Genomic DNA, 26,964 nt, shown 5'->3' on the forward strand with positions numbered 1-26,964 from the left:
TGCTTTGATTGCCAAATATAAATGCACTAAGATACAAGATTCTTTTTTCTCAAGAAAGATAGGAAGCTATAAATTTATAAAAATAGCTTTGCAAATAAGTACTGTGGATATAAATTTATTATTTTCTTTTTAGATTTTCTATGGCTAGTAAGAGTATAATCAGCACAAAACAAATTATAAATTCCTCTTAAGATGTATTAGTGTCAGTCAACTTGAAATAAATTTTTCAACATTTTTAAACTGTTGGATAAAGGAAAATAAATAGTCTCAACCAAGCAGTCTTCAGCCATGCTTATAGGAGAGCAACTAGAAGATGCATTTTGTGCTTCTGTAGATCAAGATATTTTGCTCATGTTGAGCAATTGAGTAATCATTCTCCTCATTGCCACCTTCATGTCTTTGTTCCTCAGTGTGTACATGGCATGGATCAGGATGGGTGTAATCATGAAGTCCAGAATGGCCAGAAACTTATCTACAGTGAAAGTAGGAAATGGTCACACATACACAATGAGGGAAGGGGGTTGTGAGAGATTTCTAGTCCACACTGGTCATTATGTATGTCTTCTTTGGATGACCATATTGTTGGGATTTAATGCTTACAAATTCCTTGATATGTGTACATGACATTACTTATACCATTTTCTGCTGTGCCAAGGGTTCATTGAAATGTTTAAGGCTTATATTTAGTGCAGAGTAGCCTCATGGGAAGGAAATTTTCCTCTATTTATATCATATTCCTTTCAGACCTCGCAGTTTTATAATTGAGAATATCTGCAGGCAATGCATCTATCTCTTGTTAAAGTCAAGGATATTAAATTATTAATATCATCCTAAATAATATTAATATTATTAATAATTTACTTGTTCTGTATATGGCATGCCCTCAAATAAAAGCTTTACTGATGATCTAAAAAACCTGCCTGCAGAAATTTTTAAAATTGAATATGTTTTACACAGAGCTTGTTTTTAATAACACAGAAACATCTGAAGCAGGAATAGTTTGTCTATTCCTCTCTGACTTTTTTCATACAAGCATGACTGAAAACACTGATGACCAGTTAAACATATCAGTCTGCTAAGATAGTCATCTGCTCCTTTCGACAAAAGCCATGTAGCATCTTTAGAGAAATAACACTTCAGTCTTTTAATATATTTGCTCTTTAGAAATGTTAAAGAAAGAAAGGTTTTAAAGTCAGGCTTTAAAAAATTGTCATCTTAAACTTTGCTCTCTATAAACACTCTACTTTCCTTGACTTTAACAACAGATAGATGCATTGCCTGCTGATATTCCCAATTCTGAAACTGTGAGGTCTCAAAGGAATATGATATAGATAAAAAAATTTTGTTCCCATGAGGCAACTCTGCACTAAATATAAACCTTAAACATTTTCACAAACATTTGATAACAGCAGAAAATGGTTGTTTTGCTTTACTTTGGTACACATTTGGAGTCCTGTTATGACTCTGAACAGTGATTTATCATGCAAAAATAATTGGTTAAGTATTATGTCTCTCTGATAAATTGTTATCTATACACTGTAGTAAAAAGAAAACAAAAAACAAAAAACACTTGTTTCCTGGCTGCCCAGTAGCTCAGACGCAAAATAATCACACAGAAACTATATTCTTTAAATCACTTCTTGACCCCTTAACTCTAGCTTATTATTGGCTAACTCATATCTTAATTAATTCCTTCTCCATTAATCTGTGCATCACCACGAGGTCATGGCCTACCAACACATCTGTCTCCAGTGATGGCTCCATGGCTTCTCTTTGACTCTGCTTCCTGTCTCCCAGCATTCGGTTTAGTTTTCTCCACCCTATTAACAGGCCAAGGCAGTTAATTTTTTTCCTTGATAACAAGTTTTTGTTTCTTTGTTTGTTTTTCTTTTCTTTTCTTTATTTTTTTAATTAATTAATTTATTTAAAATTTCCACCTCCTCTCATCCTCCCATTTGCCTCCTACTCCTCCCTACACCGCCCCCTCGCTCTCCAGTCCTAAGAGAAGTCAGGGTGCCCTGCCCTGTGGGAAGTCCAAGTCCCCCCTCCATCTTAAGAAGGTGTGCATCCAAACAGACTAGGCTCCCAAAATACCAGTCCATGCAGTAGAATCAAAACCCAGTGTCATTATCATTGGCTTCTCAGTCCACCCTCATTGTCAGCCACATTCAGAGAATCCGGTTTGATCACATGCTCGTTCAGATCCAGTCCAGCTAGCCTTGGTGAGCTCCTACTAGCTCAGTTCCACAGTCTCCATGGGTGGACGCACCACTCGCCGTCCTGCCTTCCTTTCTTATATTCTCTCTCCTTCTGCTCTTCATCAGGGCTTTGGGAGCTCAGTCAAGTGCTCCAATGTGGGTCTCTGTCTCTATCTCGATCCCTTGACAGATGAAGGTTCTATGGTGATATGCAAGATATTCATCAGTGTGTCTATGGGAGAAGGCCAGTTCAGGCACCCTTTCCTCTGTTGCCCACGGACCTAGTTGGGGAAATCCCCTTGGACTCCTGGGAACCCCACTAGAGCCAAGACTCTAGACAACCCTAAAATGGCTCCCTTAGTTAAGATATCTTCTTCCTTGCTCCCATATCCACCCTTCCTCCATCTCAATTATTCCATTCCCCCAAGCTCTCCCCAATCCCCCTTCTCTCTTCTCTCTCCCCATTTCTCCTTCCCCCCAACCGACCCGAACCCCCCATGTAGAATCCCAGTACCACAGACAATAAGAGCAACAATGAATAAATGGTACCTCCTGAAACTGAGAAGCTTCTGCAATGCAAAGGGCACTGTCCTTAAGACAAAAAGGCAACCTATTGATTGGGAGAAGATCTTCACCAACCCCGCATCAGACAAAGGTCTGATCTCCAAAATATATAAAGAACGCAAGAAACTAGACATTAAAACTCTAATTAACCTACTTAAAAATCGGGTACTGAAATGAACAGAGAATTCTCAACAGAAGAAGTTCAAATGGCCAAAGGACACTTAAGGTCATTCTCAAACTCCTTAGCGATCTGGGAAATGCATATCAAAAAAATTTTGAGATATCATCTTACACCTGTCAGTATGGATAAAATCAAAAACACCAATGATAGCCTATTCTGGAGAGGTTGTGGAGATATACCCAAAAGTGGTATTTCTGGGTCTTGAGGAAGGTTGTTTCCTAATTATCTGAGAAATTGCCATACTGATATCCAAAGTAGCTATACCAGCTTGCATTCCCATGAACAATGCAGACATGTTCCCTTTACCCCACAACCTCTCCAGCATAAGTTGACATCAGTGTTTTGTTGTTTTTTTTTTTTGCCATTCTTACAGGTATAAGATGGAATCTCAGAGTTATTTGGATTTGCATTTCTCTAATGACTAAGGATGTTGAGCATTTCCTTAAGTGTCTTTCTGCTATTTTAGAGTGCTCTGTTGCATGGACTAGCTAAATTCACATAAAACCTGAGAATGCTTGGGAAGGACTTCTAGACACTAAAAAACAAAATTTAGCCTCATTTATTTTTGCATGGGCTCTGTTTGTTGACCATGGCCCATTTAAGAGATGTCTTCATGATTCAATGGTAGCATTAAAAAAAAAAAAGAAAAAAAAGTGTCAATGATGGTTTTCTGGTTTGACAACACAAATGACTCTGATTATTTCGAGGTCTGGCTATGAAGCATTTAAATGTGGTTTGTGAGCAGAGGGCTACAACTTGCTTAACAGCAACAGAGACCTGATGTGTGCCTGAAAATGGGGCTGAAGCGTGGCTCACACTAAACAGCCCTCTGCTCTGTCATGTTGGACTGGGCTAAGTCAAAAGGCAAAGAAGCCTTAGTACTAGCCAAGCTGCTTTAGCATTTTAAGAGCTGGTCCAGGACAAGTTACAAAGCTACAGAGAAACCCTGCCTTGAAAAACAAAAACAAAACAAAACAAAACAAACAAACAAACAAATAAATAAATAAGAACCGGTCCTGGTCAGAAAAGGATTACAAATGCACACAATAGGGCAGTTTCAGACTTAAAAGACATATAAACAATACACGGTGTGTTTTAAAAATGCATGTAGTGTATGTAGGCTTGGGAGAAAGAAGAAAAAGAGTATAGAGAGTAATAAAAAGAAGTAAATTGTTTTATTAAAAAAACAAAGTCTTTAAAGAGACAGAGTAAGGTAGTCATAAATTGAAGAAATAAAGAAAATAAATAGCATAAAAATGGAAAATACACAGAGAGTCTGAATTATGTATATTATTACGTATTCTTTGAAGTTTCTAACTGCAAATGAGCTAAGTACAGAGAGATATTTCATTGTATGGGCAGCTAAGCTAAACCAAACTATATATGTTAAAGGTATCTTGATTTTAAAATTTGGGTTAAGGATTTGTTGCTTTGGAAAAGAGATTCTTTCTTTTGTTTCCACAGAGGATGAGAACCTGTGGCATCCTTCCAGCCTAATATGGTTTGATGGACCAAGACCTCCTGAACAGTTGCCGTGAACACCCCCCAGAATTACTTTGCCCAACAAAAAGAAGGAAGCAGTTTGGAGAGAACTATGCCCATATTCTCAAATAGTGTTTATCAATGTTTATTTACATTTAAAGGGGGATATGATATAGAAATTTGCATAGGTATAGATCTTGGTTTATTGATTTAAATTGAAGGTCAATTTTGTTATATGTATATGTATTTCTGATCTTGATTAAAGTATTGTGTTTATACAGCTTATTTAAAAATGTAATGTATAATTAAGAAAATAGGTATAAAGAATTATAGGTCAATAGCCATCCAAGTTTGTCATAATTGTAGTAAGACTAATCAGGTTCTTTAGATACATAGAAATTGTATTATGCATATATAGGTAATCTTCAACCACTTCAAAATGTTGTGGGATATGCCTTTTAAATAATTTAGGGTTCTATTTATGTGAGACACGAATGCTCCTGACTGCACTGAACTATTACTGAGAGAATGTTGAGCACCGAAGACACTCCACTTGGGCTTTTTTTTTTCTTCTTGGCAAAACTAGCCTTTGGGCAAGAAACTGCCCATGCATCGACTACTAACAAAATGCATGATGTCCAGACAGGACAAGCAGGATACAAGAAAAAAGGACTGTCAAATCTTGCCAAGACAAGGTAATATGGTTTTGAAAAAATTTCTGCCTCTGAAAATAGTCTGTCAATTACTCTGGGCCTTAGTCAAGTCTGTTTGCTCCAACATTGGAAATGAGATTTCCAGTGACTGACCAGGTAGCCAGTTGTCTCTGTTATTTTTTGCACATTTTGGAAGTTGCTTCATTGCACGTCCTGCTTACTCAAGTAATATTATTTCCCTTTTCAGGTCTTTGATGGTGTTGAAAACTAAATAGTTGTAGTTACGTTCTGATACAGGAGAATTGTCTGTATTCTGTCAATCATTTTAATAAAACGCTGATTGGCCAGGCAGGCAGTAGAGGCGGGAAAGCCAGACAGGAAGTAGGGGTGGAGCAAAGAGACTGGGAGTATTCTGGAAGCAGAGCTCCCTCTGCCACTCCTGCGCAGACCACCGAAGAGGCAGCATGTAACTTGCCCAGCTGAGAAAGGTATGGAGCCATGTGGCTAATGTAGATAAAGATAATGGGGTAACATAAGTTATAAGAGTTAACAAGAAGCCTGACCTAATGGGCCAATCAGTTTATAATCTTATGGAGTCTTGTGTGTGATTTTTCCTTGGGACTTGCCAGCTGTGGGGTACCGGGCAGGAATAGATACCCCAACAAGCCAGCCCCTCATGTTACAGATGGCGCCCAACGTGGATAACTGAATCCACAGAAAGCCTGAGAAAGTTTGAGAAAGAATAGAGTAAAGCATGTTTTCTTGGTAGGAGCAATTTCTCGGGTCTGCTCTGCTTGTTAGAGGCAAGCAAGCACTCTCATCTAAGAGAGGCTTCCTGATTCAGCTTTAACTGCAAAACTTTGCAGCTCTTTTAAGAGGTCCTGCCACTAAACACTTAAACTGTGCTTACAAAAATCTGAATGCATGCTTTTCGGTTTTCAGTCATAGCAGGAAAAAAAGCTGCGCTGTTTTAAAATGCCGGCTTTCTGGACTGTCCTGCCAGGGCAAACTCTGACTCTTTCAGGCAGGCAGTCCGACTGAGTGTGGTCTGTGAGCAGAATGCTGCAGCTTGCTTGCTAGCAAGGACCTTGAAATGCCATAGAGTTGTGGCAGTGAACACAGCTCTGGCTGGTATCTTAGCCATGAGGCTGAAAAGTTAAAAAATGAGCTGGATCTAGCCATCAAAGCCACGGCTCTCCATATTGCTTAGTAAATTAAAGGCTTATGTAGTCAGAAAAAGAGAGATATACAGTAAAGAGAGATTCAAAGAGAAAGAAAACCTCTAACTGGTTTACACTGTGTTAAAAATATATGCAGGCTAAAGGTTAAAGTCATTAAAAATAAAAAAGAAAGAAAGGGAGAAATAGGGTGTGGTGGTACACACCTTTAATCCCAATGCCTGGGAGGCAGAGGCATATTGACCTCTGTGACTTCAAGGGGCAGAGGTAGATTGACCTCTGTGACCTCAAGGTGTGGTGGTACACACCTTTAATCCCAACACTGGGGAGGCAGAGACAGGAGGATCTCTGTGAGTTCAAGGACAGCCTGGTCTACAGAGTTATTCCAGGACAAAGATATACAGAGAACCTGTCTCAAAAAGTAAAAGTAAAAATAAAAGAAATAGAGGTTGAAATAAAGCTGCATAAAGATGGAAAATAAACAGAGAATCTTGATACTGTATGCTATTATTCTCTCTTTGAATTGTTTGAATGCTGAGGAAGGAGCAACAGCTGCTAAAAGACTTTTGTTTATAAATACTGCTGAACTAACCCAAGATAGGCATTTTGAAAATACCTTGGCTTCAAAACTGAAGTCAAAAGGTATGCTACTTTGGAGAAGAGATTTTGCTTTTGTTTCCACAGAAAATGAGAGGCTATGGATTCATTCTGAGTTAAGAAAAATCAGCTTTGATCAAGGGAGACCACCTGAGAAATCTCCGACAGGAACAGATGGCCCAAATGTCTGAGTTCTTCATCCAGAACTGGTTCAAGACTGCTGCCTGAGATGATCAAGACTCAGAGGATACTCCAGTCATGACTTGATTATAACTCTAAGTTTTCTTTAGGTCCCCATAATATTATCAGCGCCCCCAACCAGCAGGAAGTAGCCTGAAATACTACGCCCACATTCCCAACAAATGGACTATGGGTATTTTCCTTTGTTTAAAAAAAAAAAAGAGGGAAATGATACGAGAGAATTGTCTGTATTCTGTCAATCATTTTAATAAAATGCTGATTGGCCAGGCAGGCAGTATAGGCGGGAAAGCCAGACAGGAAGTAGGGGTGGAGCAAAGAGACTGGGAGTATTCTGGAAGTAGAGCTCCCTCTGCCACTCCTGCGCAGACCACCGAAGAGGCAGCATGTAACTTGCCCAGCTAGGAAAGGTACGGAGCCATGTGGCTAATGTAGATAAAGATAATGGGGTAACATAAGTTATAAGAGTTAACAAGAAGCCTGACCTAATGGGCCAATCAGTTTATAATCTTATGGAATCTTGTGTGTGATTTCTCTTTGGGATTTGCCAGTTGTGGGGTACCGGGCAGGACGGAAACCCCAACAAGCCAGCCCCCTCATGTTACAACGTTCCTCTCATGACTTTGCCAAGTTATTTATAATATAAGACTTAAGCTCCTTAGGATAGGATAATTATTGAAACATTTATCACATTTATTGCTTGATATTGTTTATACTGGTTGAAATTCTAATTTTAATAGCTGATATTTGTTCTTACTGTATATAATTTTGTACTAGGCTTAGAACTTTCTTATTTAAACAAAGGGATAGGTGCTACAGGCATTCCTACAGCCAGCAGCCTTTAAGTTACCTGCTCACTTGTGTGTGGCCTATTATACTATAAATGCTGATGTAAAGCAGGCATCCAGCTTCTCTTATAGCTGATGGATTTGGTTGCTATTTCCCATTTGAGCAGAAGATTGTGATTTGTGAGTCTACCCCTAAATAAATAAGCCTTTATTATACTGAATTCTAAGTAATGTGGGATTTCCTTTAAGTATCCATGTTCATAAGATGGAATCTCAAATTTGCCTTTCTTTGGTGACTAAGGGTATTGAGCATTTCCTTTAAGTGTCTTTCAGCCATTTTAGATTCCTCTATTGAGAGTTCTCTGTTTAGATCTACTCCAGAGACAGCAAACTTTACACATCTCTTTTAAAAGTTATAATTTTTAAGTCTAAGGAAAATGAAAGTCATTAGAAAAATTATAAACGTTCTAGAAATGACAAAACCATTGTACTCTGGAAGAGAGTAGATAGGTTGTTCCAGTTACAGATACTGAGGGTCTTCTAACTTGGAAGTCACATGATAGCTGTTAAGACCCTGCTTTTCACCCCAGTCTCCTTTGCATTTAACTCTATATTGACTTCCAGATTTCAGTTTGTAAGAAGCTATTTTCTTTTCAGCAAAAATTTAATGTCAAATAGTGTTTTCTTTGTCTAAATCACTTTTGACTAAATGATTACAAGCTATCATGTGGGTTCTGGAAATTGAACTCAGGTACTCTGTTCTGGAAGAGCAGCCAATACTTTTAATTACTGAGTCATCTCTCCAAACCCTAAATGAGCTTTCTGAACACTAAACTTCCTGATACAATGTAATTGGGTATATTTTAGGTTTTTGAACAATTTTGTACAGAGCCCATAATCTTTGAAATTTATGATTAGAGAACATTTCTCTCCAATGACTTTAGCTTAGAGGACTAAATATCGTACTTTTCACAGACTTTTCAACATTCATATGCAATTAACTATTGTCATTGTTAAACAGTTGGCAATTTTAGCAACTAGTATTACTATTTGTAATTTTTACTAAATTATTTATTCATATATTCATTAATCATATAGTTACTAAGATTCACTAAAGAGCTAATCTATTATTTTAAGTTTATATAGGATTTTATTTTCCTATCATGTATCTACCAAAGATTATTTTTTTAAATTTTTACATTTATTTCACATATACAGTATCAAATTGATTAGAGCTCCTCATTTGGAGTGTCTATCACCACCCATACCTCTTTATTGAATGATAAGATTATACAAATGTGATATGAGAAATTCAAAAAAGAAGATTAAGAATATTTTATTATGCTTATATGCTCAGTTGCACATGAAATGCTTACTTTTGACTGTACCTGACTTTGTTTCTTTTCTCTTAAGATTTCTTTATTGTTTCATATAGAGTTTTATCACAACCTTACAAAGTATGTTTTTTATTGTGTTTCATCTTGTAACAATTATGTCAAAAATATACGTTGAGCATGTAAAATCTATATTTTACTAAAATAGTTCTACATTTTACATCATTATACTTCAGTTGTATTTCAGAACAGTATCCCAGTTTTGTCAATGGCCATTAGCATTTGCATACATTTCTTCTTCTACCCATATACAAGAAATAATCTGTGTAAATAAACGAGAGTAAGGATTCTAGAACACACCATGAATGACACTTACAGGGAGTGGTATACCCAAAAATCCAAGATCAATCACTTCCATCAGAAGAGTTTAAGAAATCCTTTCAATACAAATCCTCTGACGTTCACAGAATCTACTACTGTTTATTTTCCTTTAGATTAATTTGGAACCAAACTAAATGGAAGAACCAAACCAGTATATGGTATCTAAATTCATAATTCTTGGGTTTTGTGACTCTTGGGAGCTCCAGTTCTTCTTCTTAGTGATACTTTCCTCACTATATTTAATCACCATTTTGGGCAACATATTCATTGTAGTTATAATAGTCATTGACCTTCATCTCCATTTCCCTATGTATTTCCTGTTGACCAGTCTCTTGTTCATTGACTTTTGTCATTCCTAAGTCCCTACACCTAAGATGATCACAGACTTCCTCAAGGAAAAAAAGACTATCTCCTTTGGAGGGTGCATGTATCAGATTTTCTTTGGACACTTCTTTGGAGAGAGCAAGATGGTACTGCTGTGCCAATGGTTTATGACCATTATGGAGCCACCTGTAAGCCACTCCATTACTCCAGCATTGTGAACAGACATATGTGCATTGGATTAGTGATGACATCATGGATCATTGGCTTTGTGCATTCAATAAGCCAATTGGTTATAATTGTAAATCTGTTTTTCTGTATATCCTGGGAATTGGACAGTTTTTTCTATGATATTTCTTTGGTCATCATGGACCTGCATGGACATCTATGTTCTAGAAATATTGATTAATGCTGAAAGTTGGGTACTAGCAACCATATGTTTCATTCTGTTGCTGATCTCCTATTCTCTTATTCTTATTACTGTATGCCTTTACTCCAATGATGGGGCACCCTAAGCTCTCTCTACTTGCACTGCTCATATCACTGTGGTCATATTATTTATGGGGGCACTGTATTTTCATCTATCAGTGGCCAGTCATCATACACTGGGTGGAAAAGTTTTTTGCTGTATTTTATGCTCTCATTACACCTCTTCTCAACCCATCCATCTACATTTTAAGGAACAAAGAGATTAGAAATGCTATGAAGAATTACTAATGCTGGCATATAAATTTCCTTGTGTATTTTATGATTTAACATTATAAGAATATTAACTTATAGGTAACTAAACTAATTACACTCTTCCTTTTTCTATAGACTATAAGGATTCTCAAATTTATAGAAGTTATTAAAAGGGTCATTCAACCGTCTGTGCTTGCAAATTTCATTGACAATTATGTGGAAAATAACCGTCTCTGTATAAAATGATAATAATCTTTTAAATTATGATTTTGGTTATCTCAAGTGAAACTTAAGGTTAATATCAAATTACTGGTACCTATTACATTTGCTACTTTCTAAATTTTTATTGTCCCATTATAAAATCAATTATCAAAGCATGTAACCTAATCTCTACTGGCCCCACAACCCATTAAGCCACCAGATTGAATCTGAGTCTTGTGTTGCCTAGAGTGTTCCTATGTCGAGAATAGGGCTGTCTCAAGTGGTCATGTTTGCTGAATATCTTTCTTCATGACTGTTATTGACTACTTTGGTTCTGTAGTCTCCCTTGAATCTTAAGTGCTGAGATAGTTGAACTTCCATGAGGTCATCCTATTTCCTTACTACTAAAGGGACTATTCAGGAAATAATCCCCTGCACAAGCTGCCAGGACTAAGGGGAGGGGCTCCCTAAGACCCACTCTTGAAAGTTTTATTCATCTACCCAGAGCATTAAAGAAATGTATACAATAAAGATTTAACAAAAACTCAACACAGAAAATGAAATTAATATGTAATAGTATTCATAATATTATCAACTGTTCACACAGTGGTGGAAAGTTCAACAATTAAAAAGTGCAACCCAAATTTAGTTTCCAGAACTCATGTTTTGTGATTCACAATCACCTGTAACTCAAACCCTAGAAGATTTGACGCCTCTGGACTACATGGTAGCCTATATTCACATGTTTATATAACACATACACATAAAACAATTAAAAATAAAATAAAAATAAAAAGAGAAAGACTGCTTAACAGTACTGAATTAGTGACCCCATGTTCCAAGGAAGGGTATACCTCTTTGATATGTACAGTATTGTGTCTTCTGCAGGCCGGAAGGCTTCAGTCCTTTATAACATTATCATTGACATGGTGGCTTCTGGTTTTCATTTATGGAGCTTGATAAGAGATGTAATTGGGTTCTCTGTGAGATTGTTGTGAAAGTTTCTCTCCAACTGCATTCCTGAATTCAATGAGGTTCTGAGTGGGCAATGGAGTTATTCCTCCAAACAGGAATATGGTTAATTGCTAATATCAGGGGATTAATTGATTCTCTCCCAGTTGTATCCTTTTATTGTACTCTTTAACCTAATTTAACTCACAAACAATTATACTCTTAGCTAAGACTAAGCTTACTTTGACTGCAGGTTCAATTGCCTCAACCAGAAAGCTGGATTCAATCTCTTTGCTTTTGTATTTTTCCATGTTATGTGCTCTCTTAAGCTTATCATTGCTTTTTATTAGTTCCCAGGTTGGTTTTACATTCTTTCTGTGTTACATATTTTCTTTGCCATTTGGATCTTCTTAATTGTAGTATTAAATAAAGTCTACATTTTATTCTTTAAAGCATTTTAAATTATATTTTTGAGACCATGTTGTGACTATATCTGTTTTCTCCTTCCTTCATTTTCATCCACCTCTTCAGATGGATCCAGCACTACTGTCTTCTTTTTGATTGAAAACTTTGCTTACTTTATTTGTTCTCACTGTGCGCGCGCGCGCGCGCACACACACACACACACACACACACACACACACACACACACACACACACTTGTCTAAACATATAAATACAGTCTTATCAGTTCATTTGTTACTTGTTACTATTTGTATGCTTTTGTATTCCTGGCTGACCATCTTTTAGTGGATAACCAATGGGAATGCTCTTTCATGGAGAAGATTGTTTCTTCAGTTCTCAATATTCTTTAGCTGTTCTTTTTCTAGGGTGGATACTTTAAGTGCTTTCCCTCTTCTATATTAGCATGTCTATCGGTGTTCTTGTTCAGGTCCTATTTGTCGTTCATTTTGCTAAGACTTAATGAGTGTAGATTCTCTGAAATTAAACAGTAAATGCACGATATACTACAGAGGCACAGTCTCATCGTGAACTTCCTGTTCCTCTGCTCTTATAGTCTTTTATGTCCTCTCTCTATTATTATTTCTAAGTGCTAGTGGCCTGAGCAATATTGTTGATGTATTAGCTGGGAATGGGTTCCCCAATATTGGTTTTAGTCAGTTGTTTTCTGTAATGGTTTCTATCCTTGCAAAGAAAAAATATGTCTTAATAAAGGTTAAAAACTATCCTTCTCTATGGTTATAATAATTTAAAGAATAATTAGGGATTATGCTGTTTGAGTAAAGTATTGGTTTTATATTCTCCCCCAAGATCCTAGACTTGACAATCCTTGGGTATTTGACCAAGTTTCCGGTACCAGAAATTATTTTCCTCATATTGAGTTGTCCATTAAAGAGCTATTGATTACTACCCAGGTAGGTGTGCCACTATTGTACCCTTAGGATTACTTGTGACATGCTTGTTTCATTTATAAATTAGTATGAATTAATTCTTCCATTGTTATCTATCTATCTCTGCCTCCAATTGGTGCCAGAAGTTTCTTTGTGTCTTGGTCAAATGCTTACCGTTGCTGTCTATGTCTCAGAGAGTTTCTCTTATTCTGCACTCTGTAGTTGCCGTCTTTGTCTCAGGGAGCCCCTGAGATCTCTCTTTGTCCCCTCTCTTGGTCTGCGCTGTGCAGTCACAGTCTGTGCTTCAGAGTTCCTCTGAGGTTTGAGGGTTGCAGGGTCCATTTCAAAGGGGTGAGGGTGTTGGAGAAGTCTACCTGCAGGAAGCTTGCCTGCTGCCTGGCTAGCGAAGTTGCAGCAGTTTGGGGAGGGACTTGCAATTTTTCCTCAGTAATGAGAACCTAGAGAGTGGGGTGCCCAGCCTGCTGGCTGATTATCCTCTGAGGTGACAGAGGTGGGTGTGTTTGGTGGCAGGCATGGGCCTTGCAGCTTACAGGGTACAATCCATGGGGGATTGTTGGAGAAGCCTACCTGTAGCAAGCTTGCTACTGGCTGGCTACTGGTGGAAGAAGCTGGAATTTTGCCCCTGTACTGAGGGCCTAGAGATTTCATTCATAATTTATTGGAATTAAATAAATACTAAATTCTTTCAACAGAAACAGACTTGGAAATGAAATCAGAGGTAAAGGAGAAACTTACTGATAACAAAAAAGCAATCAATCATCAGTATGTAAAACTTTAATTCCTAATTTTAATAAATATTATTTTCTAAAGTAGTCAAGCAAGTATATGTTATATGCAGTGTTTATACATTAATATTTGGGGTGAATATTTCATAACTTACAGTTCAACTTTAAATATATTTATTTAGAAATTTTGAACCCTCTTAGAATGCACAGAAGTCCATATTAGTTTCGCTTTATTTTCCCTCATTTTTCTTATTTCCTTATTTTATTCATAAATTGTAAAAATGAAAGGTAAAATATGAAAATATGTTATTAAAAATACCTGAAAACATGAAAAGTGATCCACAAATACTCCTGTTATTTTGTAAACAAACAATAACTTCAAACTTCTGTTTTACTTACAAAAGTCAGAGAATATAACGAGAATAGTGAGCATGGATATTGAGTAGTCTATGGGATATTTTAGATCTTAACTAACTCAGACACTTTTAGTTTCTATTTCAGGTAACTGTAGACTAGTCTACTGAGCAAATAGTCTGCTCAGTGTTTAAGTTCTTCCTGAAAAATTGTAATTCCTTTGATGCTGAACAAGCTTTACACCAGGCATTGTCATCAATGTGATGTTTACATTTCTCTTACCATATCAGTTTAATCATGTACTTGATCTAGATGGCATATATTCTTCATATATTTTGAAACATATACAAGTTACTTTTAACTAAGAAATATTGAAAGACTTGTTTTTAAAACAGTAGTTTAGTTTTCCCCTAAAGAAATGGGAAAATCTTGTATAACTCATTTTGGTATTTGTTTTTACCAGGATAGTATGAAACATCTTCCACCAAGGTTAATGCATCAGTTTATGAAGGGGCTAGTTCCAAGACGTGGAAATACTATAAGTAGACAAGGGAAAGGTAAGAGTTGCATGTTGTCAGTATTTCAAAAATGCATTGTTTCTGGTTTGTTTGCTTTTTTTCCCTTTTTTGTTTTGCTTTCAAATTAGGGTAAACTATACATTTATAAAATGGAAAAAATTATGTGTACAATATGATAATAAGTTAAGTATCTTATAAAGTTTCAGTAACATTCCAAATTTATAATATTGAGACAGGATCTGAAATGTAACTCTATAACAAAGTATTATTTATCTGCAATATTTAATAAACTATGTAATTAGAAAAAATAAAGGAAAATGGAGAATAAGAAGACAGAGGGTACTGGGAGACCATGAAAGGTAGTTTGACAAATATAAACACTGCAAAGTTGAAAATAAATAATGTTTCTTACTTTTCGAAGAAAAATGATGGTAGCAATAAATGTCCAAAGTATATAAATCATATTTTAAATATCACCTTTAGTGTTAGGGTGAGAAAAACCTATAATAAAAGTTATGTTATTTTATTACTATTCAGTTTTCTATATTTTATAGACATTTGCCTTAGGAAAAAAATCTATAAAATATCAAAAACTGTATAGTAATAAAATAATATAAAAACAAAACAAACTCGAACAGGACAAAACAAGCGAGAATCAATGCACAAGGAATACATAAAGACACAGAGATTCCCGCATTGGCACACACTAAAATCTCCTAAGAACACAAAATTGGAAACAATAGTTCATAAATGTAGACTTGTAGAATAAAAATAGATAAGTTAAAAGTTTAAAAATTGTCATACAAATCCTTAGGAGACAACAACAGAAAAATGCGTCGGCCATTCTGATCTGAGTGGACGGGAATATCACTTGGATGTTGACCATGCAGACCTGCTACCTAAGGTCAGTGGCCTAAACAAAACCGGGGTCTGTGTTGAAGGTCTGGCTTAGGTTGCCACTAAGGCCTATACAGAGAGATATGATCTTAGCTGGAACCTGTGGCTTGGTTGGAGTGTGGGAGTCATGCCACAGTAGGTGCCATAGAAATGTGGTTGTCCTGTGCTGCCCCTTGGGGTGAGGGTTTCATTTGTGCCAAGGATGCTGCTAAGGGCCAAGTCATGATTGGGTCCATGGCCCTAGAGCAGCCAGAGTCGGGATTGACATACATGCTTTCTGTGGCTCGGAGTGCCTAGAGGATGCCCAGGGTCAGATCAGCTATCTGAGCCCAGGTATGTGTCTTAAGGATAAAGATGCGATTGGGACTAAACCTTCTAATTCTTTTGCCTAAAACAAAAAAACAAATATTTGACATCTGTCAAAAGATTATATTGAAGTATAAGTACCACTTAAAATAAAGTTTTCAGCTAAAGGTAAATAAGCTGAATTGAAATTCTCAAATGGAAAAATGAAAAAATAGTATTTACTGTAGATTTTTTGGCTATTATACGTACAATTTGTGTTTTTCTTTAATGTTTGTGGTATAGCTAAGTACATTTATTTGTGATGAACAGTGGTATTGGAAGATGATCAAGATATGTGTGAGGACAGCAAAACTAAGCAACCAATGGTATGTAAATACTATTATTACAATTTTTTTTTAATAAAACAATTTAGCTGGCTGGAGAGATGGCTTAGAGGTTAAGAGCACTGACTGCTCTTTCAGAGGTCCTGAGTTCAATTCACATCAACAACATGGTGGCTCACAACCATCTGTAATGAGAGCTGGTCTCTCATGGGATCCAAGCATACATGTAGTCAGAATTTTGTATATATAATAAAAAGATTTGCAAAAAAATGTACATAGAGCTAATAGCATTATGTTTTTAAACTTCTTTATTGAATAAATAGGTAATAATCCCATACTCTACTACAAATAATCATGTACTTGATGTAGATAGCATATATTATTTTTGAATATATTTTGAAATAATATACTTACATTTAACTAAGAAATATTGAAATACTTGTTTTTAAAATAGTAGTTTACTTTTTCCTATAAAGTAATGAGAAAATCTTGTGTAACTCATTTTGGTATTTTTTTTTCTAGGATAGTGTGAAGCATCTTCCACCAAGGCGAATATATCAGTTTTTGAAGAGACTAGTTCCAAAACGTGGAAATACTATAAGGAAACAAGGGAAAAGTAAGAGTTGCATGTTGTCAGTATTTCAAAAATGAATTTTTATAGTTTGTTTGCTTTTTTTCCTTTTTTTGTTTTGTTTTAAAACCAGGGTGAACTATATATTTATGAGCCAAGAGATGGCGATCAAATGCATGGTAAAAAATAGTGTGTATAATATGATAACAAGTTAAGTACGTTATACAGTTTCAGTGACATTCCAAATGTATAAGATTGAAATAAGATCTGAAATGTAACTCTGTAACGAAGTAGTATTTATCTGAAAGATTTAATGAACTAAGTAGTTAGAAAAAAGAAAGAAAAATGGAGAATAAGAAAACAGAGGGTACTGGGAGACCATGAAAGGTAGTTTGACAAATATAAACAATGGAAAGTTGAAAATAAACAGTGCTTCTTTTTCTTGAAAAAATGATGGTAGCAATAAATGTACAAAGTATATACATCATGTTTTAAAGCGCAGATTTAAAAAAAAATTGTTCTGAATTTTCCTCTCTTCTTTATATTGTTCTTTTGGAGCCTTGCTAAGCACTGAGATCATGGTCTTGCATGGCTGTGCTGTACCATAGGCATATGATAGCATATTGAGTAGGCCATGCACATAGAAATGTTATTTAAAAGTCTGCTATTTCAAAAGATAGCATCATATACATCAAAATAACAGAGTTGGAAATAATTTCATGGTGTAGTTATGGAGAGACTCAGAAATATTGAGACACCAGGGAGTTTTTATACTTCAGCTGCAGTGTATGGTAAGGGTGAGCACGAGGTTATATTCCAAGAAATATAGTAAGTACAGCTGAATAAGGAGAGGAGCTGAGGCTGTTACAAATTCTTACTGGCAATGTAGACCCACTGTGGCCCTGGTACTTGAGCTTGTAAACCAAGCACATGCTGGTGAAGGTCTTGTACTTGGAATGCTCCCTATGGATAGCTACATTGTGTATCCCGTTCTCCAGAAACACCTTCAGCACCCTGCAGGTCTCACATCGTGAATCCAGTCATTGTTAAACAAATTTGAAATGTCAGCAAACAGCCTGTGTGAACCATGATAACTATGTTCATGCCAATCTCATCCTTGGGACTCATAAGCTCTGTAAACTGGTGGATGAGTGGGTTCCTGCAGGTGTCACCGCAGGAAGGGAAGCCATCCACAAAGAGGCAAGAATAAAAACCTGCTCAGTCTGACTTAGGTACCATTACCACCTCTCTCTTGTGGTCTTTAAAATTGCTGGGAGTCTCACCAACGTGGCTACCTAAACATAGTCAGCACATGAATGACAACTGAAGACATACTAAATTACGTGCGGAAAAAGACTTATCATAAGTGATTTTGAGTATAAAAATGTTACTCCAAGCTAATGTATAATAATTTTAAAAATTATTATAGAAGATCTTCTTTGAATACTAGCAGAACTGCTTAATCTGTAGAAAGTTAATAGGCAATATTTAATTAGAAATGCAGTTTGTGTTTGCTTTAAATAACTCTGCATCAATACTAGAGGATAATGTTACACCTAGTTTATAGTTTATATTCCTTCTCATTCAAGTTAATCAAAAAGAATACATGAGAATATGTGGGAACATGTAGTCATAAATATCATACACAAGTGTGAATGTTTTATAAACTTAGCTTTTACAATTGTACGCAGAGGTTTATTCATCCACAAAACTTTGTGTATAACTAATTGTTTTTCTTTTAGCATATTGACATCACTTTTCAATTCCTAAATTACAAATGAACAAAAGTGATTGATTCAATTTTATAATTTCATGGGATAATTTTCTGTGAAGGGTTCCATTAAAGAAATAAACATTTACCTTTTGTTTGTCTGTTTGTTCATTGACAGTCAAGCCACATCTCAGGATTATGACTTGATCCTATACAAAGCATGTTTCTCTCTATTAAGCAATAGTTCAAGATAGTATATGTTTCTATTCTATTTCAGTTACACTTATCAATATTGCCTCTTCATTAAAACCATTTTCTCTAAAGCAAACAAGAAACATTATCCTCCCAAATCAAAATTTAAAGTAACCATTTACAAATGAATTACAATGAATGACCTACATAGTTTCTTTGTATAAATATAGGATAGTCGTCTTTACATGTAAATTGCTATATTTTTTTTTCTTGATTTGTTTTAGGATCTATCAAAATATATGTTCTAAAAGAGGTAGGTAATTTCATTTCCCCCATAAAACTTTTATCATATTTTGTGAAATATGAATCAATTACTGAGTGTTTTGTTTCAAATTCCTTCAAGGATGCCACTGAAATAAAAGACAATGAAGGAAATACAAAATTTGAAAGAAAAGAAATCCAAATATACAAGTCAGGTAACTTCACAAATTATTCTAGAAAAAAGCATTTCAAAATGCCTGAAATGGATGTGGTGTTATTGGTTTTACTTTATTTCAACCCAGTGTGACAGAAGGATTCATCCTAATTAATGAAAATATCACACTTTTACCAAAATTTAAAGAAACATTTAGAATATTGGGCAAATGTTGAATAAATGAATGGTTCCTTAGGTATTTCTGCATCTATGTTTCTGCACCCTAACATTCCCATAAAAAATTTCACGTTTGTTCAGAGGTATAGTGGGGTTAATTATAAAAAACGTAGTATTTCCCATACTTTCAAAATGATAATAGAAAAGATGGTCACCATCTCACACGACTTTCCTCAAAGACATCCAAGAACATTGTCAGCTCCACTGTTTAACTAAAGTGGATACGTGGCTGAATTTTATAAGTGGATCTGAAGATAACATATGTGTTAACATATCTTGTAGTTGCCAAGTTTTATGGTGGATGAATGTGGAATTTGGAAATCGTCTTACATCTTCCAACTATTCCAAGTTATCATACTGAGAGCTTTGAAGTTCCACTGTGTGCCTTGCTTTGAAAAACCTGGTTTCATTTTTGTGAGCACCTTCAGATTTAGGTTTCCCAAGAAAAAGGAAGGATCATAAAAGTCCGTGTGGAAAACTATCTTTGTGCGGATAGACAGGACCTCCTCACACTTGTCATGGAATAACCAAAAGTCACATTTTTTAAAAGTCACTTTTACTGCTAAATGTCACTATCAGAGTTTATTTTATAACAGTTTTATAGAAATTAGAAATATGAGTTAGAAAAGCATACATGAAAGAAAAAGCTCAAAATAAGGAGTATCCTATTTAAAAATTTGAAAAATAAAATAAAAAATATTTTTTCACATGGAAATAAATGAAACAGAATTCTCCAAACTTTCCATGGCCTCTTATGACAAACTGAGCACATAAAATTTTTATGAAGTAAATTCTTAATATTCAAGAGTCAACTCGTAAAGACTGTTGGGGAAAACAGCTTTGTATTATAAAAAATAAAATTACCTTTACTATTCAACTCTCAATTAAAGGTTACAGCCAGCAGGAAGAAATATACAAGCAATGAAACGGAATATGTAGTTCACTCATCTGATTCTACAGAAGCATCTGCGGCTCCTGTTGTTTCTGGGGCTACTGTTTTTGTAGCTGCTCCCTCTGTGGCAGTAGCTGCAATTATGGCTGTTGTTCTTCCTGCAGTTGATGCTACTGCCTCTCCTGCTGCAAATGCTAATACTCTCACTGCTGGTGCTTCTGGTGCTGCATCTGACAGTTCTGTTTTTCCTGTGGCTGCTGCGACTGCTGCTGCTGTTCCTGCTGCTGAGGCAGCTGCTCCAGACACTGGAGCTGCTGCTATTGCTGCTGCCGCAGCTGCGGCTGCCACTGTAGCTGCGGCTTCTGTGATTACTTCTCTTACTGTTGCTTCTGCTTCTGTTGCGGCAGTGGTTGCTGCTGCTGTTAACTGTTGCTCCTTTGGCTGCTGCTGTTGCTACCTTTGCTGTAGCTACTAGTTCTGCTGCAGCAGCTGCATTCGTTGCTGATGTTGGTGTTGCTGTAGCTCCTTGTGTTCCTCCTCCTGCTACCACATCAGCTGCAGCCCTTCTGCTGTTGCTGCTGTTGATACTGCTGCCGCTGCTGCGGTTGCTACTCATGCTGTTGTGTCTCTTCCTCTTGCTGCTGCTGCTGCTGCCGCCACCGCTGCTGCTACTGCTGCAGCTGTTTTTCCAGGTGTGTCTGCTATAACTACTGCTGCTATTGCTGTTGCAGCAACAGATCTTCCCAATGCTCCTTCTGCTGCACCTGCTGCTACTGTTACAAAAAGATTTATTCCACAGAAAAAGTATGTAGAAGTCAGAAAGCTGCAACCTTCTGTTGAGGAGACAGAGATACAAGATGGGTAAGGCTAGGAAGAACTGAAAACAGGTATTGTTCCTGCCCTGTACAATAATTCTACTTCTTGATAATTTCCATGCTAGGGATAATCTTGGACAGCCAACATGCAAACCAGGACAAATAACTGAATTAGGTAGTATTAATATTGATGAATTATTTTTAAAATATTATAACCTGGGTTGTCAAATGTGAGGCAAAAGAAATTTGGAAACCAGTATGTATATCAGTTTTGAGCCATAATATGGTAACAGTGATTCATTTCAAAAATATCACAAATTTCTCTTCCACGGGAGGCCTACACGTCGCCGATTGTGCCGCCGCCATGTCTCTTGTGATCCCTGAGAAGTTCCAGCACATCCTGCGAGTACTCAACACCAACATCGATGGGCGGCGGAAAATCGCCTTTGCCATCACTGCCATTAAGGGTGTGGGGCGGAGATATGCTCATGTGGTGTTGAGGAAAGCGGACATTGACCTCACCAAGAGGGCTGGAGAGCTCACGGAGGATGAGGTGGAGCGTGTGATCACCATCATGCAGAATCCCCGGCAGTACAAGATACCAGACTGGTTCTTGAACAGACAGAAGGATGTGAAGGACGGGAAGTACAGCCAGGTTCTGGCCAACGACCTGGACAACAAGCTGCGCGAGGACCTGGAGCAACTGAAGAAGATTCGGGCACATAGGGGGCTGCGCCACTTCTGGGGCCTTCGTGTCCGAGGCCAGCACACCAAGACCACTGGCCGCCGGGGCCGCACTGTGGGTGTATCCAAGAAGAAATGAGTCCCTGGCCTTTGCTGTTAATAAATAGTTTATATGCCTGTGAAAAAAAAATCACAAATTTGATCTAACAATTTCACTATGAGGTTGGGCTCTTTTAGCATAGAAAATGTTTTTAAGTACAACCACAAACATTCTGATAATCAATATAGTATATCATAGGCAAAATAGAAAAGATGTACATATATGTGATACATAATAAACATAGTTGAGGATATTTAATATACAGACTTTGAATGTGTGTGTAGATGCACATGCACATAAAACAAGGGCATTTATTTAAGTATACTCAGCTTATGGCACTAGACTTAAAATAACCATCAGTAAGGAATTAAATTACCTTATCTTCATAAAATGTAGTATGTGAACATTTCAAAACAAGTTTCAATCTATTCAGTCTTCAGTGGACTCATTATTTCATTAGTAACGTATACTAGAGACAAGGATTTTGATAGAACATAGCAAGCTAATTTTGTTCTAAAACTACATCTAGAGAGTTGCAAAAAGAAGCTGCTTTTTAATTAGCAAAACTATTAGCTGTTAGATCTGTCTGTGTCTTCCCATACCCCTGTGGTGAAAATTGAAACCCCAAATTAGCCTTGGTGTTGCTGAGAGCATTACACTCATGGAAAATATCAATAAATGTTTCTGTTATATGTTTTCAGTTGATACGCAGTGGACCAACTTTAGTTTGAATTTTATTATCAAATATCAGAGTATTTATGCCTATTTTTCTTGGTTTCTATCCACTTGATAGGTTGATTTTCATACTTTATACTTTTAACCAATGAGTTTCTTTGCCAAAATTTCTTAAAGACCTCAGATAATTAGATACACTTTTGTTAATTCACTAAGCATATCTAGCTTTCTTTTCTGGTGTGTTTGGCTTATTTAAATGTAAGGTTATTATTAAAAATATTTATTAGTAACTGTGTCTCCTGATTTTCTGGTGTGTTGCATTATTATTGGATTTTCATTCTCCCCAATTATTGTCAGGGACTGTGTTGATTTCTCTTGTGGGGCATGATGGATTTGTTGCCAACTTATTGTTCAGGAATTGCTCCCAAGGTATTTATTCTTTACTTTATCCCATAATTATGACTCTCCCTTTAATTTCATCTATGCACAGTATTTCTTTGAGTATCTCCCGCTGTGTTGGCTTCATAATAATGAACTGGTATTATGTACTTTTTGTGAAACATTCTATTTACTGTAAAATTTTAAAATCCACATTTTTGATAAAGCAATCTTAGTAGGAAGTTACTCTAACATCATGAAGTGTTTCATTACATTTTTCCTGCTTTCTTAATTTGTTTATGAGAAATTAGATGATACTATGATATTTTGTCTTAATAAGTTATTTTTTCCTTAGACCTTTCTTAAAATCTGTTTTTAATTAAAGTAGAATAAAGTATAACTCCTCCTTCTTTTTCTCTTTCTGGCATTATCCAGCTACTTTATCTAGGACCCCCCCCCCCCCCAATTGCTCCAGGACTCTCAAGTTGATAGCCTCTTTTTCTTTGGTTATTATAGGTGAGTGTGTGTGTGTGTGTATGTGTGTGTGTGTATGTGTGTGTGTGTGTCTGTGTGTGTGTGTCTGTAAGTGTGTGTGTGTTCATGCATGTGCACACAAATATATACATACAACGTGTAATTTTTTTGTTTGCTTGTTTGTTTATGGTTTCAGGTCTGACTAGTCTGATTTAAAAAACCAAAAGGAATTTCATTCTTGAAAGAAGCTAATTCTTCTTTTACCTCAGTCATTAGTGTCTGTAGTTCTTTTGGTTTGGAATAGGATCCTTAAATTTTCCTCCATCTGTATTTCCATGTCCAATAGTATTATCACTATCCCTGTCTTGTTTATTTCCAGGAGAGACACTTTGACTGTCGAATCCCTGATATTATGGTTCTTAAATTTGATTTTCTCTCTTCCAAGATGTTCCCTAAGTCATAGATGCAGGAACTTTAATGTAGATGTGTCCATTGGACGTGGGCTCCCCACAACCTAATGATGCCTGATTGTGTCCCATTGGTTTTCTATAATGTCTCTATATTCTGTAAAGAGAAGTTTCTTTGATGAGGGGTGGTTATTTAAAAATGTAGTAAGGAATTGTGCTGGCCTAACAAAGTGGCAGTAGCAGATGTTTTTCTAAGTTCCCTGAAAGCTAACTAGATTTCCGGTAGCAGGCTTGATTTCCCTCCTGTTGAATAAACTTTAAGTCTGGTTAGATAGCTGTCGGTTCCTGACATGAGAGTGTCACTTACTGTACATTTATGCACATCTTGTCATGTTGATCATTGTCGTGGTCCAGAGCTGTTGCTGCTAGGTAGGACTATTCCATTGCTTCCCTCCTTTGGGAGCTTGCATACTATTATCATGAACCATGAAAGTTAGACCACAACAAAGAGGTTTTTCTAAAATACAACTAAAAATCTGGGTTCGTTGTCCTAAGTGTGAGGTGTCTCCAGCAATAGGGGGTCATGCATGTTCCACCCCATCTGGGGTTCAGGTGTAAGTATGTATCCTAGAGTAACTTCAAAAATTTGAAAGTAAATTGGGACTGTTGGTAGGGTAGGAGAACTGGGGAGCAGTAATGAAGGGAATAATGGAGATAAGATATCAGATCAGGAAAATGAGAAAGACGTAGCCTCTAATTAGGGAAGGGGAAGAGAATACAGCAGAAGGAGATGGACGGTAAAATAATAGTAAGGATTCTAAAAAAGTAATAATAAATTAGCTATTTTACCAAAAAATCTATAGTACACATAAATTTGTGTATAAATATATATAAATAGTTAAAACAATTTTTTTCCAATAATCTCCCTCCGTCAGCCAAAGAATTCCTAACAAAAACTCCTAGATCATGCATGAGAAGCTCTCTTTTAAAGTGTTGATCAGAGTTGTCTAAAGGTCCTTACAGACTAATAGTCTTTAAATTATTAAAATGACTATTGCTATTGCCTTTGGTTGCTCCCCAGAGGCAAAGTTTCTCTTGGTGAAGACACCATGCACTTCAAGATGCAGGGCCAAGAGGTTCCTGAGATGGAACTACCTGATAACTAGCTCCCATGATACTATGCAACATTTCAAAAATTATATATTAAAAATAAATGCATGTTTCATAAATATATGCATAGACAATAATATGAAAAAAAAGATGCAATGAATTTGTAACAGTGAAAAGAGGTCCATAGGGGAGGGTTTGAAAGGATATCGAAGGGTTAGATGATGTACTTACATAATTTCAAAAATAAAATCATTTAAAAAAGAATAAACTTGGTGTAATAATTCATAATTCATAATATACATAGCACTATGATTGCTTTGTTTTGACTGTCAGAAAATTTATCAAAATTATTTTTATAATGCTATTAGTACTGAAATTATTTTCCGTTTTCTGTTCTATTTATTACTAAATTATACCTGTAGAAACTACTATATGATAGTATATATATGTTTATATATATAAACTTTACAAATGACATAATTAGTTATAAAAGACATCTTCTATGAATACCTAATAACTTTAGATATGAGCTTTTTTATATGTTTAATGTTATCTAAAAATATGTATTCTATTTTTAGGGACAGAAAGAACATACCTAAAGAAATAATTAAGGTATTGTATAAACACTTATTAATTTGTTCAATATATTTTATGAAAGACAGAAAATATTACAGAATATATAACAATATTTAAATGCAAAATTATATAATGCTCTTTGTACTGGCACTTCACTGGATTCTCAGCAGACACAAGAGTGAAGCTAGAGAATTGCCATGAGATCCTGGCTCACCTGAACTCGTTTATAAGTTACAGGCAAGGCTAAAATATATATAAAAAAAAGAGCAGTCTGAAATAGTAAAAAACTGTAGAACTTTTTTTTTGCTTAAACATAGTATATCAGAATATTTAAGAAGGTAGCTATAGTTAAAATACCATGCATAGTGGTACTTTCAAGAGGAACATTTTTCTCTATTTATGTAAAAGGATGAATTATCCCCTTTGTAGACAGTATTGTTTATCTTATAGAACCTAAAGTCAGCAAAAGACACACATGATCGTAATGCCTTGTCTCAAATAACTGAATCGTGTTCAGCAGAATGTAAGTTTCCAATAACATTGCATGAATATAAAGTAATTTATGTATTGCAATACATGTACACACACTGCTTGGAACTGCCTGTGGAGCCCTGCTGAGTCGTCATGCTCTTCATACAAGAATTATCCTTGAGCTAACATAAAATGAAAGCACTGTATACTCTTGGTCAAATGCTATGGCCATGACCAATGCCTCCTCTTTGCTGACTCTGATTATTCCCTGTGTCTTCACACTTTTGAGATCTTGTTATCTCCACATAGACCAGCAGTAAATCTAGAACCATTTTCCTTGCTACCAAATCTCCTGAGACCTCTATCACATGTCTGTGTACTTCTATATATTTCTAAAACAATAACATTTGATTTTCCCTGTCTCTCATTTAAAAATTTAAAAATCAACTACCACTTCTAAGTGCTAGAATATGAATCATTTCACTCTTCTATCTTCAATCCAGGTGCTATCTTATGTGTTTCTTTCAGAAAAGGAACTTTAGTTTACATAATTTGGTGAGCTATGATTGATATATTTCACAGTGTGCAGTTTTATTACTTTTGACATACACTCACACATATAATCTCCACATCAACATAGTGATTGCATACATTGCTTTCAAAACTTTATTTAAATAATCTTCATCAGGTTCATCTTCTTATTTAGCTTCTCTAGGATCACGAATAATAGGCTCAAAGACCTTTAATTATGGTTAGAATCCACTTATGAGTGAATACATACCGTGTTCCTCTTTTTGGGTCTGGCTTACCTCACTCAGTAAAGCGTTTTCTATTTCCATCCATTTGCATGCAAAATTCAAGATGTCATTGTTTTTTACCGCCGAGTAAAACTCTAATGTATATATGTTCCACACCTTTTTTAACCATTCTTCTATTGAGAGGCACCTAGGTTGTTTCCATGTTCTGGCTATTACAAATAGTGCAGCTATGAACATAGTTGAACAAATGCTTTTGTAGTATGTTCTCTGGACAGAGGAGAGGGTGCCTGAATC

The 26,964-nt window shown here is 36.0% G+C and overlaps 3 pseudogenes; 2 read left to right on the forward strand and 1 right to left on the reverse strand.

The window, feature by feature from the left end:
• Positions 1-335: 335 nt before the first annotated feature.
• LOC146892554 (olfactory receptor 4F15-like) overlaps positions 336-26,964 on the reverse strand; it is a 48,944-nt pseudogene continuing 22,315 nt past the window's right edge.
• LOC148120690 (olfactory receptor 4K1-like) lies at positions 9,689-10,592 on the forward strand (annotated as a pseudogene).
• Positions 21,374-21,918, forward strand: LOC148120691 (small ribosomal subunit protein uS13 pseudogene; annotated as a pseudogene).

This window comes from Myodes glareolus, chromosome 10 (assembly GCF_982192425.1).
Source record: "Myodes glareolus chromosome 10, mMyoGla1.1, whole genome shotgun sequence".
Classification (NCBI taxonomy): Eukaryota; Metazoa; Chordata; class Mammalia; order Rodentia; family Cricetidae; genus Myodes; species Myodes glareolus.